Source organism: Ixodes scapularis, unplaced genomic scaffold (assembly GCF_016920785.2).
Source record: "Ixodes scapularis isolate PalLabHiFi unplaced genomic scaffold, ASM1692078v2 PGA_scaffold4__175_contigs__length_147842914, whole genome shotgun sequence".
Lineage (NCBI taxonomy): Eukaryota > Metazoa > Arthropoda > Arachnida > Ixodida > Ixodidae > Ixodes > Ixodes scapularis.
In genome coordinates this window covers 81,907,946-81,930,155 of record NW_024609879.1, presented here as the reverse complement: position 1 = coordinate 81,930,155, position 22,210 = coordinate 81,907,946, and positions in this window count along the sequence as shown.

Genomic DNA, 22,210 nt, shown 5'->3' with positions numbered 1-22,210 from the left:
GACGCGTCATGAAAAAGTGTTACGCGTCGGCGTCGATTAACACTTTTTCGTGACGCGTCGCGTAACACTTTTTCGTGACGCGTTACGTAACACGTCGGCGTAACGCTTTTTTGTGGCGCGTCACGAAAATGTGTTACGCCGACGCTTTACTGTTACGCCGACGGCAACGCCGCTCAAGCCAGAAGCGGACGCCTAAGAGCAGCGCTCGAAGATGAAAGAAACATCAATCAATTCAGGTTGTAAAGTCTGATGGTTAAGGTTTTATAGGCAAAAATGCTTATGTGTCTAAATATTCCTTGTACATATGGAAGAATCCCGGCGATATGTTGCCGCGACTTGGCTGGTGCAGTGCCGTCATTCGGTGGTTGCAAAACAGAGCCCGATATAGAACTTCATATATTTTCAGCAATATATTTTGGAAGCTGGCAGAAACGGCAAATGTTGCCGTCATGTAGCCGGGATGCAGCAATATCTTTTGGAAGCTGGCAGAAACGGCCAATGTTGCCGTCATGTAGCCCGGATGCAGCAATATCTTTTGGAAGCTGGCAGAAACAGCCAATGTTGCCGTCATGTAGCCGGGATGCAGCAATATCTTTTGGAAGCTGGCAGAAACGGCCAATGTTGCCGTCATGTAGCCAGGATGCAGCAATATCTTTTGGAAGCTGGCAGAAACGGCCAATGTTGCCGTCATGTAGCCGGGATGCAGCAATATCTTTTGTAAGCTGGCAGAAACGGCCAATGTTGCCGTCATGTAGCCGGGATGCCGCAATATTGGTTGGACGCTGGCAGAAACGGCCAATGTTGCCGTCATGTAGCCAGTTTAGTGCCGGCATCATGAATGCTGGCTCTAGACTGGTCAAGCTGGGCCCATATGGGGCCACCTTAGCCATGCTGAGACCAATGTCGGCACAATATCTTGTGCTGCCTGGGGTATGCCAAGCGTTTCTCCAGTGTTGGTGAGAGGCCGTGTAAAACAGGAATGGAGTATGCGATAGTCTGGCGTGCTAGAGCTGTATGCGATAACAGTAGTCCATCAGTCGAGCCTCATATCTGGCACCTGCCACATATCTAAGAACGTTAACGACTCTGCCAATTTTTTCCTCAAGCATGGTAATATGTCTTGACCATGTGAGGGAGCAGTCCAGCGTAACTCCAAGAAAACGATGCCACTTCACCTTTTCAATATGTTGTCCTTGAAGTGTCAATTTAAAATTCTTAAGGTACTTTAGATAGGTAGCTTTATCAATTCCTGTTTTTTTTTTTGTGAAAGACACGGTCGAAGAATTTTAGTGTTAGTTTTTTCTTCTACATTCGAGTGTTTACCATTCTAGCATAGCCTTCATATTTGTAAAACTAGCATAGGCTAATAGTTGTTCAGTACATAAAATCACATAAAAAAGATGGTAGCGCTACCCCAAAAGTACGTTTAATGTGACCGAAACGCGCCTCTAAAGCAGTTAATAGTTATTCGTTTAACATAGAATTAAGAAACCCGTCCTTGGTTTCGTCAAGGAGTGGCATGACCGAATGTTCTTGACAAAGCTTACAACATTCCGTTCCTTTTCCTTGACGTCACGGTAATGAGTCATACGTTATGTGTCGGCTTGCTCTAAGTGCCAGTTGTATGTCGCTACGTGTAGAGACCACTCAAGCATCACGCACCCTTGCGAAACCGCAGATCGAAATAACTTTAATAATTGGGCGCGCTGATGATTTCATTTAGATTGATTTTTTTTTCGAAGAGGCTCGTATTCTTGTCATTAACATTCTGTACGGGACTATTGAACAAACAATCGAAATAAAGATGGTGCCCTAATTTAGTTAAAACGATTACCCAAGCCTTGAAAGTGATCCTTATGGGTTTCCTCTTTAGCCGACGTCCGATCAGGCCCAGCCTCATCCGCACAGAAGACGATCTCAAAGAACAAGATACGAAGGATTTACTGTCTCTCAGTTGGACGTTCTCGAGGCATCGACTCGTCCTTTCACCCTTCCGTCTCCGACCATCCTCGAGCTCGCTGCTCAAACTCTGCCCTGTCCCATCAGCCACTTCTTTTCACTTCGCCCCCGTGGGCTCAGGTCGGACCTCGTCCGGCCTCCTCACTGGCGCGATTCCCGAACTTCCCACTACAAAGGTTGCACTGCGGGGAGCTTGACATTTCGAAGAGGAAGTTGCTGGGCTCAGAGGCGGGCGCGGCCTCGACTGCCAAAGGAGCACTGACGGGAGTGAGGAAGGGGGACATCAACTGGGTCTTTACGGAGACGGCTGTGGGGCAATGGATGTTGTTGGTGGCGGGGGCGTGACCTCAAGAAGTGTGACTAATTCCCCGAATCTGGCGTGCGAGCAGGGCGGGCCTCTCTCGTTGGAGCAGCTGAACTGCCTCCTCCATATTGACAGGGGGAGACATCGTTCCAAGCGTACGCCTATGGCGTCGTAAGTCCCCTGCGGTACGAGGGGGACTTGGCACAGCCAGAAGCTGCTCTCTTTGACCAAAGAACGGGTCCAAAACGGGTTGCGAATTCACGCGTAAAGGCGGTGGGAGCCCTGGCCTCTGAAGGTATTTTTACCATTGACGAGAGACGCAATGGAGTTCCACCAGTCCCTCGGACGCTGCCCTCATGGCCACAGCGTGGCAGGGGAGCGTGCTCCAAGTTGGCACCCCCACCGCTGGCGGCGTTGACCCGTTGCGTTGAATGTTTGCTTCAAGGAGTTCAGATAAACCTGCTCCAGAAGGGCTTGATATTGGGCCCTTTCGAAACCGACTGGCTTCATTGCCGTGCTGCGGTGGGGCCACTTCCAGGGTTGGGCGCGCAGCGAGTCGGACCATAGGAATACAGGATGGCCGCTTTGGCGGACCGATGAGACCGTACCATTCACGCTCTGCCGAAGTGGGCCTCCCGGTGAAGCCATCCATAAGCGGAGCAATGTCGAGCCCCTCCCCAGCTTTCGTTCCCTGTGCGGCAGAGCACTGTTAAAGACGTGCAGAGTCATTGAACTCTGCTCCACCGTGTCCCGAGAAGGCCTAAGATGCTTCCAACCATCTCAAACACCGGCTGACCACAGCGAACGCTCCGCAATCGGGACAACTCGCAGGAGGTCGCTGGATGGGGTCGCGCCCATCTCTTGGTCAGGAAGGAAATACCCCTTAAAATTTGAGACGGGAATTCGACCAGACGGCTCGTTTGTACTGACCCTAGAAAGTAGTAGGTAAGACGAGACACTTGCGTCGTTACCTCGTAAGTACCTTCCCACCACGGAGCCATGGCGAACATCCAAACAGCATGTTGTGCTGCTCAGTAAGTGGGTTTCTCCGTAAGACCAAGCCGCCGACATTTGATTCCAGCTGACGATGACTTTTGCCGTAGAACGTCGGAAGCTTGATCATTACAAAATGGACAGTTTGCAGCAAGGGGCTAGTATATTCCAGACGGTCATATCCCACGGAGACTGACTGACTATCGGCTCCATCAAAAGCAGGAGGCTTCCTGCCTCTCGGCTTTGAATTTTGTAAGCCGGCGCGACTGAGCTTATAAAATGTCTTGCCACATTGTGTTCGCCCGAGAGCCAGCCGTAACTGACACCATCACTGGGGACCAAACGAGTAGAAAGAGAACCGCACTCACCTTCGCGTGTGATTACATGGCCGATCGGACACAATCTGCTTCTAACAATTCATGTACACTGTGCGTCAGAGCAACACAATTTAAATGGACATGTAAGTATTAAAGCCCCTTGTAAACATTGGCGACGAAGAGTGGCATTAAAGACGAAGGTGTTCCATAGCTACAGGAGGAATGCACTGCGCAGTTAAACCCCTCTGGCAAGTACTGGGCGTCATGGATACAGTGTGTCAAGTTTTACTTCGAGGCGAACGAGGTAAATAAAAAAAAAAACGAAAAAAAACGAAAAAAAAAAAGTGCACTTGGTTTTAAAATGCGTAGTCCCGACATTCGATGCAGCGTGCTCCTTCGTCACGCCGAAGGCCCTTGGTGAGGCCAGTTACGATAATTTGGTATCACTGCTCCAAAAGCACTTTGACACAAAATAATCTGGGCTCAAGAGCAGGTACGTCTTCCGACGACGCGATCATTCGCCTAACGAGTAAATCAGCAGCTATGTCGCAGCGCTCAAAGGGTTGGCCGCAGTATGAAACTTCAGTGTGTTAACGACTACAACCGCCACATGGATGTCGCCGCTTGAAGCAACCATATCCTACGTTCTAACCTTGAACCCTACTATACTGCAACTAGATGTAATTCTCCGGGACAAATTTGTGTGCGGCGACCGGGATGAAATTCTCACGGAATTTGACTACCAAATCCCGTGAGACGCTGCTAAACTTTGGTGGCAGCGGCGGAGCGCATCACCCACGGCCTTTCTGAGCATTCTTCTGTATTTCACAGGATTGAACCGCCGGTCTTGAGCTGTTCGGCCCGACCGTCGACAGGACTTCGGAGAGTGTGCCGCTGTCCCGAGGATTGACCTGCCCGTCTTGTGCTGTTCGGCCCGACTGTCCTCAGTACCTCGGAGATCCGTTCAGGATTTTAAATTTCGAGCCAATTTAAGTCCGCCAATCAGCGTGTACCGCCACTATCGCTCAAGATCAACGACATCGCTGGAGCGAGGGGCGTTTTCACTCACTTTGGTGGCAGCGGCGGAGCGCATCACTCACGGCCTTTCTGAGCATTCTTCTGTATTTCACAGGATTGAACCGCCGGTCTTGAGCTGTTCGGCCCGACCGTCGACAGGACTTCGGAGAGTGTGCCGCTGTCCCGAGGATTGACCTGCCCGTCTTGTGCTGTTCGGCCCGACTGTCCTCAGTACCTCGGAGATCCGTTCAGGATTTTAAATTTCGAGCCAATTTAAGTCCGCCAATCAGCGTGTACCGCCACTATCGCTCAAGATCAACGACATCGCTGGAGCGAGGGGCGTTTTCACTCACTTTGGTGGCAGCGGCGGAGCGCATCACCCACGGCCTTTCTGAGCATTCTTCTGTATTTCACAGGTTGGTCACTTTCCTGTTTTAGATCCCCCTTGTAGTTAGCTCTGCTGCTGCTACCAAAGTTGTAACTGTTACGTTGCTGCTTGAGATGACCCGTTGCTATGCCTGTCGAATTGTGTTGCGGGACGACTCTCAGGTCCTTAACTGTGCTGAGTGTGAGTTTGCTTTTCATGTCGGAACTTGCTCTGGGGTAACTGATGCTGTCTTTAAAACAAAACGCGAGTCCTTCAAAAAGAACTGGAAGTGCGAGTCATGTCGGTGTGAGGTTGGTAAGAGCGCTACTGCTGGCCAGGGTCAGAGAGCTGAGGGTGACATGCTCAGGAGGCTGGTGGAGATTGACAGAAAGCTGAGTTTGCTTATTGAGCTGCCGGCCAAAGTCGATGGCCTTGAACGGTCTGTTCAATTTCTCTCAGATCAATTCGAATCCATACAGCGTCGCCTCGAAAATCACGACCAAGAAATTAAAGATGTCAAGCATAGAGTCGAAAAAATTGAAAAATCCGGCGGACCTCAGGCCCTTGCCCAGCTGCAGCTGGACGTTGATGCACTCGAGTGGCGTAGTAGGCGGCTTAACATTGAGATTCATGGGATCCCTGACACCGACGGCGAAGACATTTTGAGTAAGGTGAACGACTTAGCAGTGAGACTAGAAGTTGGTACTTTGGCCGGGGAAGACATCTCCGCTGTTCACAGGCTTCCAGCTAGGCCCGGAAGGACACGTGGAATCATCGTGCGTTTCGCGCGTCAGGAGGTGCGGGATACGTGGCTGGCCAAAAGGGGAGTCCTGAGAAACAGCGAGGATAGGGTTTTCATCTGTGAAAATATGACCTCCCGCTCTAGGGGACTTCTCTCAGCTGCCAAAGAATGGCTCAAACAATCAGGCTATAAATACGCATGGCATGCGAATGGAAAAATCCTCGTGCGTAGAGCGACTGGCGATTCGGCAACAATTATAAAATGCGAGGATGACCTACGTGTCCTGCGGTAGATAGTCAGTCACCTCAAGCTGTCTTTCCTTTTTATTTTTTTTTACATTTTATGATTCAGTTGGGCCATACTACTAAAGAAGAATGGTTTGCGTCTCTCGGATTACGGAGAGACAGACTGAGTTGTCTGCATATGAATGTGCAGTCTGTAAATAGCAAGTTAACAGAACTTGAAAGTTTCTTTGCTGATGCCGATAAGCATTGGGATGTTATTATGTTGACTGAAACATGGTATTCAAACGATGTTGCCATCTTTCAGTTGCCTCAAAAAAGAACATACTATCTTAATAGAACTTCACGACGTGGGGGTGGGGTTTCACTGCTCATAAATGATTCAATGTCATGTGAATTGCTGAAAGAGTTTTCTGCTTCAACCGACGATTATGAAGTGTTGTGTGCCGAGACAAGGGATATACTTTTTGCGGTGTGCTATCGGCCACCAGATGGTGCTTTGAATGTTTTTCTTTCATTCCTAGAAAATATGTTGGCCTGTGCAAGTGACCGCAGACAAAACGTCATAATAGGTGGTGATTTTAATATCGATATGAATTCTGATAGCGCGAGGAAAAAAGATTTTGAGAGGGTGTTCCTTTCGAATGGGTGTACAAATGCTATTGAGTCATTTACAAGGATTACTGAAACGACGCAAACAACTCTTGATCTTTTCTTAACAAGCTATGATCCATCGTGTATGATTAGTGGAGTTTTGAGTTGTCCAATTAGTGACCATATGCCTGTTTGTTTGTCAGTTCGAACAACCCCCCTCAAAAAGGAAAAATCTAATACTAACGTAACATTCCAGCTTATTAACGAAAAGACCTTAAGCGAGTTTCAGAAAGAGCTTAAGGATACGTGCTGGGACGAAGTTTTTCAACAAGGAGATGCCAATATAGCTTATAATATTTTCCTCGGCATATTTGTTGCAGCATATAAGAAGCACTTTATCAATAAGGAGCGCAAATTCAATAAGAAATTTCGGAAACCTTGGTTAACAAAAGAGCTCTTACGGAAAATTAAGAAGCGGGAGAGGCTTTATCTAACATTTATTAAGAAAAGCATCCCTTCAGACTTGGAAACGTTTAAGGTCTATCGTAATAAACTAACTAAAGAGTTAAGGAATGCCAAGGAAGCTTACTACATAAACCTCTTTTCTAGCTGTGCAGGGGACACAGATAAGCTATGGAGCAAGCTAAGTGTAGTCATGAAACGAAAACAGAATGTTGAAACAATAGAAAGAATTTCTCTCAATGGACGCGTACTGACAGGAGTTGAACTAGTGAATGCGTTTAACCATTATTTTGTCCATAGAGAACCTGAACTGTGTTCAAATGAGTCTTGTAGTTACTCCCTGTCCGGAAACGAAAGCAGTATTTTTTTACATGCAACCGACAGTGTAGAGGTATGTTCAACCTTTCTTGGACTCAAGAACTCTTGCAGCCGTGATGCTGACGGTATTCAGATAAGACCTGTCAAGTACGTAATTAATGAAATCGTCCATGTCTTGGTTCATATATACAACTTATGTATTTCCACAGGAACCTTTCCAGACAAAATGAAAGTTGCCAAAGTTACAGCACTATATAAAAAAGGTGATAGGTTAGACATAAAGAACTATCGCCCAATTTCTATCCTTCCAATTTTCTCGAAATGCCTAGAAAAAGTTATTTTAAATCAAATATCGTCATTTTGTGCAAAATATCAGCTAATAACTAAAGCTCAGTATGGATTCCAAAAAAATAAGTCTGTGGAGCTGGCTCTTCTTGAGCAAAAAGAATATATTTTACAAAACTTCGAGCAGAAGCTTCTGACTTTGGGCATTTTTGTTGATTTTACCCAGGCCTTTGATCATATCGATCACAATATTCTAGTTAAAAAGCTTGAGCGGTATGGCATAAGGGGTCTACCACTTGAGTTCATAAAATCCTATCTCGGCAGAAGGCGACAATTCGTTTTTCTGAATGGCTTAACGTCTAAAAGCAAAGAAATAATCTCTGGTGTGCCTCAGGGTAGCATTCTTGGCCCGTTGCTTTTTAACTTATACGTCAATGATATTGTACATATATGTCAACAGGCGAAGTTTATAATCTATGCGGACGATACTAGCATATTTCTATCGTCCAGCTCCTACGCCGAGATAACCAATATGGCAAATGATGTTCTACGTAAATTAAGCTCTTGGTCAAAACAGAACCGTCTAAAAGTTAATTCTAATAAAACTAAAGCCGTTTTCTTCTATACAAGAGGAACGCCTATCCCATTGCATCATAACATAGCGTTTAATCACACAAACATCGAAGTTTTGGACACTATAAAAGTGCTTGGCACGTACTTCTCCAGTAACATGCAATGGGACGAGCATGTTAACTTTGTACTAGTCAAACTTAGTCAAATAGCTGGTATACTGAATCGAAATAGGTATATTCTTCCGGAATCAGTTAAATTATTAATCTACAATACGCTATTTGTATCTCATATTAACTATTGCCATCTTGTATGGGGCACAACAACAGAATCTAACCTCCATAAATTACACTTAATGCAAAAGAGAATGATACGCGTTATTGCCAATGTCTCATACACCGAACATACTGACTACCTTTTCAAGAAATATAACATTCCAAAAGTTCATGACATATACCGAAGGAGGCTTATGCGAGATTTTTATTATAGCATTAGGAAAAATACCTCTACACTCTTAGAAATAGGAAACTTAGAAAAAAGGCAACCTTCGCATAAAACACGAACTCCAGAACCATGGATAGTTCCTCGTTCTCGGACAAATTATGGTGACCAAATGCTTAGGAATACTTTGCCTCGACTACTAAATTCATTTTAGGAGGCTGGCACCGATATATCCTCTATAACCCCTTCTGAACTGAGATATCTTTTATGTTCATTTTCTGATACCGGTGCCCTTAGAACTGCCTGAGATGAAAACGAGCTATTTCCTAGAATTGTTTTGTGTTCCTTACCCGACCTAATCATGTTAAATTGCAACTGTATACTAATGTGTGGAGCTGTATCGAATGAGTGAATCTGATTGACCAGGAAGTGTTTTGTTACTGTGTGTGAGTGTTTTGTGAGTCCAATGCTGCCATCATTTAAAGGGGGCCGAGGGCCCCACAAGCTGCGTTTGTAGCTTTTTTCCTCGGCCTCCTCCATTCTGTATGAAATGGAAAACCAATAAAGAAAGAAAGAAAGAAAGAAAGAAAACCTGCAAGAGCGACTGTTTACTGGACAATTCCTGACTTTTCAACGAAACTGGGTCAGAGCACTGGCAACGAAAAGTACGTCAAAGCAGCAGGCAGAAATAAAAAGAGTGGCCAGCGCACCGTAGATTAACAAAGCGTCCACCAACCCAGTCAGAAATTTCATCTTACAACACAGCATAAGTTAAACACCGCTCTTGGCTCTGTGTTGAAGAATGCAGCCCGAAAATGTGGAGGTTCGCAACAGCAACGTGCTAGTAGGGGGACGACGTGCCACTACGAGGAACGACGATGTGATGGTGTTATTTGATGTTATTTTTTTTTGTTTTACGAATGTCCCCATTCGCTTGGCTGCTGATGTGGTTGAGGCGCGTCTGAAGGATGATTCAACGTTGGCAAGCAGTACTTTCTTGCTAGTGGAGAAAATTGTTATTTTATTGCGGTTTTGCTTGAACCAAACCTACTTTAGTTTTGCCAACGTGATTTGTCATCAAATTGAAAGGTGCCCCATGGGAAGTCTTGTTTCTCTTCTAGTGGCAAACTTGATTATGGAACATGTTGAAACACAGGTTTTGAACTCACTACCTTTGTCTGTTAAGATGTATTGTAGGTACGTGGACGACACGTTTGTAATTTTGAAAAGGGCCAACCTGGATGACTTCCACGCGACGCTGAACAGCGTTCACCGCGCCATTCAGTTAAAGGCCGACGTACACTTCGCGCTCTCCACTTTTGCCCACCACCTCCTTTCCTATATCCTCTGAACGTTTTACCTTGCCCCAACCTGGCTCCCCTCGCAGCTTAGGAGAGGGGAGCGCTAAGAGAATTACCTTCCCTGCAGAAAGCCGAGGTTGTACGTCGGCCTTCAACTTATGAGACAGAGAAAGATGGTGTTTTGCCTTTTTAGACGTACTTGTGCGCCGGGGTTGTGACGGCAGTATAGAGACGGCAGTGTACCGCAAGCCTTGCGACGCTGGTAATTTTTGTACTACAATTCCCACCACCCAACGGAACATAAGCGGTCTGTGGTGAAAACGTTTTTATCTCATTGCGATGCAGTGTCTTCTGATGAGAGCCTCCGGAAGCAGGAACTAAACAACGTAGTTAATGCTTTAAAAGAACGCCACTATCCAAAGGCGTTAATCGCCGATACTCAGAAGCGCATGCAGAGGGGTAGGGAGAGTGTGTCACTGGTAAAGAACGGATCAATTGTGTCTATTTCATATGTTCGTGGCGTGTCAGACGCACTAAGGAGAGCCTTACATCCGTTAGTCATAAAAACTGTGTTTAAACCTCACGACACTCTGGCGAATCTGTCACCGAAGCCAAAGGACTGCACCCTGCGGGCGTCCAGAGTGGGGTGGTGTACAAAGTGCAGTGCGGCGATTGTGATGCTACGTACATTGGCGAGGAAGGAAGGCAGAGGACAACGAGACTGAAAGAACACAAAAGAGACGTGGCCAGGGCCACGCATGCGACACGATCAAAGACTCAACTTGTCGAGCATTGCTTGAACGTCACCGCATTGGACAATCCGGCGAGGTTGGGTCGAGACCAGCGGTGGGGCCCAAGGAAGTTACATCAGTCATGTTTCATTCGTCGTGACCCATCCGTGTGCAGCACGAACCGTGGCTTCCTGCCGGACATTTACGGGGACATTTGTGGAAAGAAGACTTCGTCTCACAGAGACCGTACGGTGTGGCTGGGGTCGTGGGCGAATCTCTCGGCCGGTTCGGAAGGAAGGGGGGGGGGGGGGGGGTAGTCCCCACCGGTTTCAGGGAAAGGGAAGGGAGAGAGTAACTGGTTGACTAACCGCCTCAGTTGTATCAGTATGTACTGAAAATGCCACCTGCATAGGTGGCGAAACGTCTAAAACTTGGTATTACAATTTTGTTATGTTAAGCCAGAGTAAACGTTTTAACCATGCAAAAAACACGCCAACACTGAAAAGGGTGCATTTCAAAGAAGAAAACGGGAAAGAGAGGGTCTCAAGCGCATCGACCACGTAGACACATCACGAGAACCGCAAAAAAGGGACGACGCTCAGCAACAAGTGTCATCGCTGCACGACCTCCACGCGAAAACGAGTGAGTACACCACTTCTAAGATCAGGATTACTCACGTGAACGACAAACATGCGAAATTTGAAGTTGACTCAGGTTCCACTTGCATAATGGACGGCATTAATACCTTTCGGGCACTATGACCCACCAGCTTACCCAAAATAAATCAGGAGGATATTCACCTTCGCACCTGGTCCGGCCAGGCACTTCAAGTCCTCGGCACAACAACGGTGACTGTTTTACACGAAGAAAAAGCGTACAAGGAAAGTCTCCAGGTGGTTCAAGGCTCTGGATGCAGCATTGCTTAAACGCAGCTGGTTTGGAACGCTGGGCATCAAGATCAGTGGCATTCACTAGACAATAGGAGGCTTTGACATTGCAGCGCTTCAAGAGGATTTTGAGTCGGTCTTTTCCTAAGATATCACGGGCCATGCTGCAGCATTCGTACACCGGGAGTTCACAGACGAAGCGAGGCATGAGTTCCTCGAGGCACGGTCTGTTACGCTTGTACTCCGTTCTTCAGTTCAAGTGGAGCTTGACCGACTTCACGAGCAGGGACCTTGTAGCCTACACAACACTCCGACCGGGCTACCTCGTTGGTAATGATGCGGAAAAAGGACGGAAACCTTTGTCATTTTGGCGACTATTGGAGCACCGTGAATGAAGCCAAAAAATGGGTATTACCTGTTGCACAGAACAAAGAGCGGGTAAGCAGTCTGAAGGGAGGAACAACCTTCAGCACGCTGAACCTGTCAAAGGCACATCAGTAACTTTACGTCACCTCATTTACAGCAAAATTACTCACCGTAAGCACAATCAAGGGATTTTACAAGGTATAAATACTTTACTTTAGTGTAGCGGCAGTCCCAGCCATTTTCTGAAAATTCGTAGATAATACACTGAGAAGACTCCTCTTCGTCTGTGTGCGCCTCCGCGACATTATCGTCAGTGGCGCCACAAAACAAGAACATAGAGCAAGGCTTTTAATGTCGCTGCAGCGAATATTTCTAGCAGATTTGCGACTGAAGAAGGCAAAGCACCGTTTCAACGTACCGCAAGTGCAGTTCCTGGAACACCGGCTAATGGCGCATTCACACTGGAAGCGGATCCACGTTCGCGAAGTGGTTCCAGAAGGGTTTCACGAGCGACCACGTTTAGACACACCCAGAGGCGCTTGGCGGTTGGCGAGATGCAGTTGGCGGTTTCTTGGCCATCACAACTTATCTTTTGAGACTTGCGCTTGGCAACCCTGTTTTCCAGTCAAAAATTCACTTTAATCCACGATCCAAAGCCAAACTTTTGCTATTTCGGAACTCTGAAGATTTCTCTTCGGGATATTCGCGCGCATCACAAGTTCAGTAAGCGAAAAAAAAAAACATGACCCCACGAAACTTGCTTGCGATTTCCTAGACTGTAGCCACAAGCAAAGCGCAGCTAGGCGCGCCTCGCTGACTCACAAGAGGATGTCCCCAACCTTTTCTCCGAAGCGGACCCTTCCCACATGAATAGATTGTCCTCGTTTTTGTTATAGAGGGTCAGTTTTTCCCCTTCGATAAGAGTGGTTGGATGGACCGTGCAGGGGCTTTTATACTGGGAGCGTGGTGATAGGGAATGCGTTCGGTGCTAGCCGGTCGTGGCTTCGTTGGTGGCGGACTCCTCTCGTCACTCGCACGTCCGTCGAGTCTACTGTTCGTTTGTTTGCTTGACATTGAGCGTAAATAAACGCTACATGGATTACATCTGCATCGTCTTGTACGTACACATTTTTTATTGAATATGTTCCCTTTAGTTTTTTTGTTAGTAGTAAACGTTACAGGTCAAGCTAGCGCAGGTATCCTGCCAGCTTCGCGGTAGTGCGTTCGCTACGCAATCTGGCTCTCCACGCCTCTATCAACCTTCGTGGTGGTCATGCAGGGTGTAGAAAGCGTTCAATAGTTCACGCGACTATTTTAGTGGGTACAAAAAGCTGACATTTCGGTCGATCAGGTGCGGGTTCCGACGTTCTACAGGCAGAGACTAGCAAGACAGCGAGCTTCGGGATGTGGCACCTGAAATAATAAACTCTTACCCGAACCAAATCACCGGTAGGAAGCCCGTTAAGATTACGAGTAAGATCTTTCGCGGTGGATTCAAGGGACGGACGTGAACGTTACGTTTCTCCGTTGGTTTGTCTGCTGTAACGCTAGGACTACAGCGCCTATGACGCCTCATCAGCGACAGGTGCCATCTTGTTTCGAAAGTCACTGACGTCACATCAGCGTCGCGTTGCGATTGGTTGCCGCTTTGCGGTTCGTGGAAGTGGTAGCCGCTTCGGAGTTGAGAACGCGCGGATTTGTGTCGCGTTTGCGGATCCCCTTCAAGTGTGAACGCGCCATAAGGGAGTACACGCGACAGAAAACAAGGTTCGAGCCATTGTGGAAGTGCCAGCGCCAACAAGCCAGCAAACAACGATAATAATTATTGGAGAAGTAGAGCAAGGGGAACAGATGACAAGCAAAAATCTTCAAACTCATCCAGGTAGCTAGTACGCGACCGCAAAAATCCTTTTTGTCCTGCTATTGAACCAGGGGCCTATCCATTTCCAGTGGAGCGCTCTACCAACAAAGCTAACCAGGCGTTAGACGGCTGCAGAGCAAACGGATTCTATGAGCTGCAACCAGCCCAACACCAACAAGGATGAATCGCCTTCATTTCGAGGTTATGACGATAATGCAATTAATGCAAAGGAGCAAGTGAGATGGACAAAAATAACCACAGAATTGCCCCCCAGCTCGGTTGCATTTTTGCATCAATTGCATTATCATGCCAAGCAAGCAAACTCAGGAATTATATTTTAGGCCTGCTAGCCATCAACGACTCTTTTCTTCAATAAAGGGCAACAGTAGCATGGGGACTTTCTAAGCTACTATAGAAGCGAAAACGGTGGATACGGGAATAGCGGTACCAGGAAGCTTTTGACGAGCTGAAAGAGCTGATTTTGGAGAAGACTGTCCTGACTCACTAGTATAAAGACAAAGGCTCTCATCATCTCGTGTGATGCCTCGCCTAATGCCGTGGTTGCACTGTTGGTGCTGCAGGACAGCTTGGGGAGGGAGGCACCCATAATTTTTGCCTCACGAACATTTAGAGCGCAATTACGCTGGACTAAATTAGGAAGGACATGCAGTCGTGCTCGCGGCAAACCACTTTCAGAAATATATTGTGGGTTGCCACCTGATATTCGTGACCCACCATCAGCCATTACTGGGAATTGTCGGACCTTGGAAACCAGTACTTCAGATGCTTTCCCGACGCATAACACGCTGGTGTTTGAAGCTTGCACCGAAGGACTACCGGGTCGGGAAGCTGGACCAGAACACTGACGCATTCAGCAGGTTGCCACAAGCAGACCGCAGGGAAGAACCCCGTGTAATCGGCGGTATCTTAATGCTCAAGACGTTGTCACGACCAAGCCTGACAACAGAGTTTCTAGCGAGAATGACGCGGGAGTGTAGTATACTCGCAATGCTCTCCACAACAATACAAGAATGTACGGTGCAGCGCCTGAAGCCCGATGACTTCAAACCACACCGCAGAAGAACCACGGAGCACAATATTTCTTGGGGTTGCATCACCCTGAGAACAAAAGTCGTCATACCTACAGCTGCGCGGGAGCAAGCAATGGGCATTTTCCACGAAGGACATCGAGGAGGTGTAGCTATGAAGTCTCGCGCTAGAAGCTACTTTTGGTGGTCATACTTGGATTAAGACGTTCAAACAACTGTTGGGTCTTGTGATCTATGCCAGCATACACATCGGAGCCCAGAAAGAGGCCCGATTGCGTCGTGGTCTCAATCGTCGACACCGTGGCACACAGTGTATGTGGAATTTGTGGGCGCCGAGGAAGGACATACTTTTTTAGTTGTGGCAGGTGCCTTTACCAAATGGGCGGATGTACATCAAGTAAGATCCTACGTAAGCGGCAGTCATCGATATACTGCAATTTTTGCTTGCGACGTTTGGTATTCCGCTCAAAAAAAAAAAAAGTCAGACAACGGGACAGTTCTCGTCTCTTCTGAAATTGGAACGTTCGACAAGAAAACTAGAATTCTGCATGCGCTCTATGCCCCGTACCATCCTGCCACCAACGGGCAGGCAGAACGCTACGCGTGCGAACTGAAGAAGGCGCTAGCACAGGAACCATCTGGATGAATGTATCTCCGACTGTCGCGATTTTTATTCCGTCAGCACTGAACGGCTCACATGACGACTAACACAACCGCGCCAAAGCAATAATTGAACGGAATTACCGACTTCTCTGGACTATATCGTAATCACAAAAGTGACACCAGTAGCAACAGACAAGTCGCCGAAAAACTGCCAAATGCAGACTGGAGAAAAGGTCACGATCCTACAATGCCTTATGAAACCTGAATGATTTCAGGGCACTTTAGTAAGGAAGTTCGGGTGACGCTCATGGCTGGTAGTGTGTAGCGAAGAGGCAGTTCGCCGACACTTGAACCAGACTCGGGAATGCAACTACGAACAAGAGAGCAACGACCCGACGTCATCTGAAGAATCTGTCTGGTGTAAATCGATTGTGAAGAGACGCCCACCAGGAAGGTACAGCGAATCCTCATAAGGGAATACTGTGTCGTGTCCGCTCGAGAACCCCGCAGGGGGCACCTGTGAAATCAGGTGTTTGGAGAGTGGCGTCTCCACGGACCCCGAGCTCCGCAGGGGGCGCCTGCACCTTAGGTGCTAGGTGCTTGGTGAGTAGCGTCACCACGGACCCTAGCCACTTTGGCGACACCGCAGACCCTGAGTAAAAGTGGCTAAGACCCACCCACGTCTGGCTGTGCGTGGCGAGCTCGTGTCCAGGGAAAAGGCATCCTGGTGGTTGAGCTGAGCCCGGGGTAGGTTTGGACCCTTCGGGGCCCCCCGGGCGAGGCAACACACCACTTTGGCCCCTGCTTCCTGTAGACGAGTGTCCTGGCTTGGCCCGACCAGGATGATTCAGTCAGTCGCCACATCTTCTACTATCCCCTCTTATCTTTCTCTTTTCTCTGCTCTTCTTTTATTCCTTTTCACCTTCTTTGGCGGCAAGGGCTAACCTTGGGTGGCGATAGACCCCTTGTCCGGATCCACACTAGGTTATAGTGCCTGGGCAGCACTGGTAGTGTAATGTTGTCAGCAAAGCCATATTTGTTATGGCACATTGCCTACCCCCGTGTTGGGCTCCGTGGTGGGTGGTGCACCCGGGGCACCGAAATTCTCTCCCATCTTTATGGGTACTAAACAAAAAACTTTTCTTGATCGGCCCCCCAAAAGGGACCGCACCGAAGTACATGCGATCAATCCTACTAGATCTGCAGAAAAATTTCCAAGATTCTTGGTGGTGCACTCTGAGAGTGAGAAACCTTTGGCGAAACTGTCACCATTCCTTGTTTCCAAAACACTTGAGTCCAGTGTTGGAAAGAACTTCTCTGCCAAAAAAATGACATCCGGAGATCTGCTCGTTGAGATTAAAACCAGTGAACAGAGCACAGCACTCCTATCACTAAATTCAGTTTCTGACTATAAAGTGACAGTCACTCCCCACCGTACATTGAACACAGTAAAAGGTGTGATTTCAGAAGATGACCTCCTCGAAAGTACAAAAGATGAACTCGTAGATGGCCTCAGTGACCAAGGAGTTGTCACTGCAAAGCGAATCTCCCTTCGTCGAGAGGGGCAAGAGATCAAAACAAAACATGTCATTTTGACTTTCGAGTTGAGCAAAGTTCCCGAGTCAATCAAGGCTGGGTACTTGAACTGTAGAGTACGGCCATATGTGCCGAACCCCAGGAGATGTTTCCATTGCCAGAGGTTCGGCCATAGTGCCCAGAGCTGCAGGGGCAAGACCACGTGCGCCAAGTGCGGTCAGAACGATCACCTGTCAGACAACTGTGCAAACCCACCACACTGCGTCAACTGCGGCGAACCACACGCCGCTTACTCCTGTTCTTGTAAAAAATGGAAAGAGGAAAAGGAAGTAATTACTCTCAAAGTAAAAGAAAACATCTCGTTTCCTGAGGCCAGGAAGCGACTTTCTTTTCTACAGAAAGGATCCTTCGCTACGGTAACACGCACAGGGGGCGTGTCACCGAAAACCTCGGTGGGAACCCAGGTCTTTCCCAAAGACCTGGCAGCCCCACCGACACCCCCTGCCCCCCCCAAGGTCGGCTCCACGACGACGTTTGTCGTTGGAGCCAAAAGGTTCACAGTGCCTGAATAGTGCTGCCGCGTCATAGCACCATAGCACCAAAGGAGATATCCCCTCCAAAGGCATCAGGGGTGGTGCCTCTCGCACCACCCTCAGTCCCTAAAGAGGGTCCATCGCAGACCGCCTCCTCTAAGGAGCTGGAGCGGACACCCTCGTCGTCTGCTCGCTCTTCAGGCCGAGGCAGGGCTTTGCCCACTCCTGCCTCGACCAGCTCTCGAAAGCCTGGCCAGCTGGACGAGGCGTACTCGACCGCAATCCAGCAGTCAGTTGATGAAATGATGGATGAGAGCATGCCACCCTCTGACGACGACCTGGTCCCTTCAGGTGCTGATTCATCAGTACCTTTTCAGGTCGTAGAAAAGAAAAAGAAAAATAAACTTCCTAGAATTTTGCCCCCAAAGGGATCGTAGTCCCTTTAGAAATTAATCATAAGCAAGTTTCCACTTAGTTATCTTGCGGTGTCCTAAAGGCCAGTTATAATTTTAATTTTAATTTCCAGTTTTAATCTTCACTATGTCTCTGTTTTTACAGTGGAACTGTCGTGGGCTTTTTTGTAATTATGATGATGTCACTTTTTTATTAGACGAACACCGCCCTGCTGCCTTCTGTCTGCAGGAGACGCATCTTAAAGAAACTAGGTCAAATGTACTCCGCCATTATCAAGTGTTTAGACAAGATAGGTTGCACTCCTCTGCGGCGTCTGGTGGCGTTGCTGTAGTTGCCCAGCGCACAACCCCATCTGCCGAAGTGGCTCTCTACACCACTCTCGAGGCTGTGGCTGCCCGAATACTGCTAGACCGGGTGATTACTGTTTGTTCAGTGTACATATCACCAGGATACCAGCTGCAGTACGAAGAGCTAGAGGATCTTGTTAGTCAGCTCCCGGCTCCATACTTAATTTTAGGCGATTTTAATGCACACAACCCATTGTGGGGGAGTGGTAAACGGGATGCTAGAGGAGCACTTGTTTAACGTTTTCTTCTTTCCACAGGACTGTGCTTACTTAACACTAAAGAAGCCAGACACTTTAGTTCAGCGACCAGGACTTTTACTTCCATCGACCTTTCTATCTGCCATCCTTCACTATACTCGCGGTTTTCATGGAGGGTCATCCCAAACCCATATGGAAGTGACCATTTTCCAATTATTTTAGAGTTTAACAGTCCTCCTGCTGGTCTTCAAACGCGTACCCCTCGTTGGAAGTTTGAGAGGGCTGACTGGGCAACATTTAGCAGCTCTTCAGTTTTAGCTTGTTCATCACTTGATGATCTTTCCATCGATGATGTCACTCTGCATTTCACTCGACACATATTACAGGCCGCAATCATCGCCATTCCCATGACGTCCTCGCATCTCCCAAAAAGGCCGAAGGCATGGTGGAATAAAGACTGCCGCCAGGCAAAAAAGGAACAGAATCGTGCATGGGGTATCTTTAGGCGTTACCCTACTCCAAGTAATCTGATTGGTTTTAAAAGAAAAAGGGCCCAGGCAAGGTTTATTCGAAGACAAGCCAAGCGGCAAAGCTTTAGAGGATATGCCTCTTTAATCAATAGCAGTGCATCTATAAAGGAAGTTTGGGACCGCGTGCATAAAATTGAGGGTTCCTACGACACTTTCTCTGTCCGACTCTTGTGCCGGAATGGAATATATCCTGCAAGCCTTGACGAACAGGCTGACATTCTTGGTGAGCACTTCGAATTTGTTTCTAGTTCCGAACACTATACGCAATCATTTAGGCGGCATAAGCTACATGCAGAAAAAAAGATTGTGCCTACGACCGGTGGTTTGCAAGAGCCTTATAACTCTCTTTTCATGCTGCACGAACTGCAGATGGCTCTCGATTCATCCGGACAGACTGCCCCTGGACCGGACGGTATCCACTATCAAATGCTTCAGCACCTTCATCCATCTACTCTAGAGCTCATCTTGTATCTTTTCAACCGAGTTAGGGTCGAGGGTCTTTTCCCATTGTCCTGGAAGGCTGCCGTCATTATCCCCCTTTTAAAGCCAGGAAGAGATCCTGCCTGTGCCTCCAGCTTCAGGCCTATAGCACTAACTAGCTGTCTTTCGAAGGCATTAGAAAGGAAGATCAACAGAAGGCTGATGTTTTATTTGGAGAGTAATAATCTTCTTGACAGGTACCAATGTGGCTTTCGTTCAGGACGATCCACGGTCGACCACCTAGTTCGCTTTGAGACTGTTGTGCGAGAGGCATTTGTAAATAAGCAGCATTGTGTCTCTGTCTTTTTTGACCTGGAAAAGGCATTTGATACAACCTGGCGCCATGGCATACTGCAGGATCTGTTCAGCTTAGGTGTACCGGGCCGAATGTTAAGTGGCATTCAGAGTTATCTCCAAAACCGAACTTTTCGCCTGAAGCTTGAGACAACTTTTTCTGGAGAATTTTCGCAGCAAAATGAAGTACCTCAAGGTGGTGTACTTAGCGTCACTCTTTTTATTGTGAAGATGAACTCAATTGTCCGCGCAATAGCTCCATCTGTTCAGTACTCACTGTACGTCGATGATCTGCAGATTTCTGTATCGTCTTGTAATCCATCCATATGTGAACGTCGGCTCCAGCTCACAATAAACAACTTGGTCAAATGGGCTGATGTCAACGGTTTTAAATTTTCTCCTGAGAAGACCGTCTGTGTGAGTTTCTCACGTCGTCGCGGAGTTTTGCACGAACCTTCTTTGACTATGTATGATGTTCCTATCCCAGTGAAAACTGAACACAAGTTTTTAGGTCTTATATTTGATTCCAAATTGTCTTTTGTTCCGCATGTCAAGAGCCTGAAGATGAAGTGTTTTAAATCGCTTAATATACTTAAGGTCCTGTCGCATGTGTCCTGGGGTGCTGACCGTCTTTGTCTCTTGCGTATCTATCGGTCGGTCGTTCGATTCCGACTTGATTACGGTTGTATTGTGTATGGTTCTGCCCGGACATCGGTTCTCAAAATGCTGGACCCTGTTCATCATCAGGGGTTGCGGCTTGTTACCGGTGCTTTTCGCACATCTCCTGTTCTCAGTCTATACGCAGAAGCAAACGAGCTCTCCCTGGAGAAAAAAAGATCTGAACCGGGCTTCACATATTTTATGCGAATTAGATCGGTTCCTAACCATCCAACCTTACACTGTATGGAACGAATACGCTACGAGCGAACCTTCAGTAACAAGCCTTCAGTTGTTCCACCTCTTGCCATGAGGGTTCGCAATTCTGCGGAGTCTGTAGGACTGGACGTGTTGCCTCCAGTTGTACAGTGTTTGAGTTTGGCAGCCCCTTGGGACCTAGTTCCCATTCAGTGCGAACTGGAGCTAACAAAATTCAACAAAAAAGACACTCCTCGCGAAGTCCTGAGACAAGAATTCCTTGAACTCCAAGCACAGTATCACGACTTTATAAGTTTTTACACTGATGGTAGTAAAACTGATTCCTCTGTGGGTTGCGCAGTGATCGGGCCTGGGATGCAGCTTGTCCGGAGAATAAATGACAGTGCCTGTAGTTTTACGGCAGAGCTCTATGGCTTACTCCTCGCCACAGATAAGATCCTCAAACAAAAGCTTCACAAGTCAATTGTTTACACCGACTCACTTAGTGCTTTACGAGCTCTTGCCAGAGTGGGAAATGATCGCAATCCACTTGTAATAGAAATAAGGAACAGGCTAATTTCAGCCGCAAAACGGGAGAAGAAAGTAATACTATGGTGGGTTCCTTCACATGTCGGAATTGCCGGAAATTAGGATGCTGACAGAGCAGCAAGTACTGCTAAGGATCGAGAAGTCGACCTGTGGAAAATACCTTACAGAGACTATAGGCATGTTCTGAAATTTTCCATAAGACGCAAGTGGCAAGAGGAATGGGACCGAGAAATAAACAATAAGTTGCGCGCAGTAAAACCACTACTTCAGGAATGGGAGAGTGCACGAGACCGCGAGCGTTTTTATGAGGTGGTTTTGTGCCGACTGCGAATTGGTCATACCCGTCTTACCCATGGGCATCTTTTGCGTGGGGAGGATGCTCCGGAGTGTGAACACTGCTGCATTCCATTAAGCATCCTAGATATCTTACTTGTATTCCCTTTGTATGACCAAGAACGCCACGGACACTTTGCTAAGGTTTACCAAGAGCATACACCATTACATCTCGCCCTTTTACTCAGCGATGAGCCGTTGATTCCACAAAAGTGTGTTTTCAACTTTCTTAAGGATATAAGACTCCTGGACCAGCTATAATTTTAATAGTTCATCGTATTCATTGCCACATCTTATGCGCTTGTACTTTCATGGTCATTGTTTTATTAAATTACAAGCTAGTATAGCTCTTTCTTCTCTCCAACCTTGATTCAGCAATAGTCCTAGTTGTTGGCGCATTATAGCCTTGGTCGCTCCTGCGCCATTAAATTCCAATCAATCAATCAATCAATCAGTCCGCTCGAGAACCCGCCGTAACATATACCAGCACTGCGGACCGAACAAGACAAACGAGGACGACTCTCACTCTCGCGTGCGATCACAGGCCCGATGGGACACCATCTTTTTTGAAGGACTCGTGTACTGTGTACCTCAGCCCAACACAATGTAAATATGCATGTAAATGTTAAACATGCTAGGAAAACACCACCGCTGCTATTAAAAATCACAGCGGGGTCGTTAAATATACAGGATGAACCTCTTTCCCAGCGAATCATGATCTGGGAGGGTGGAT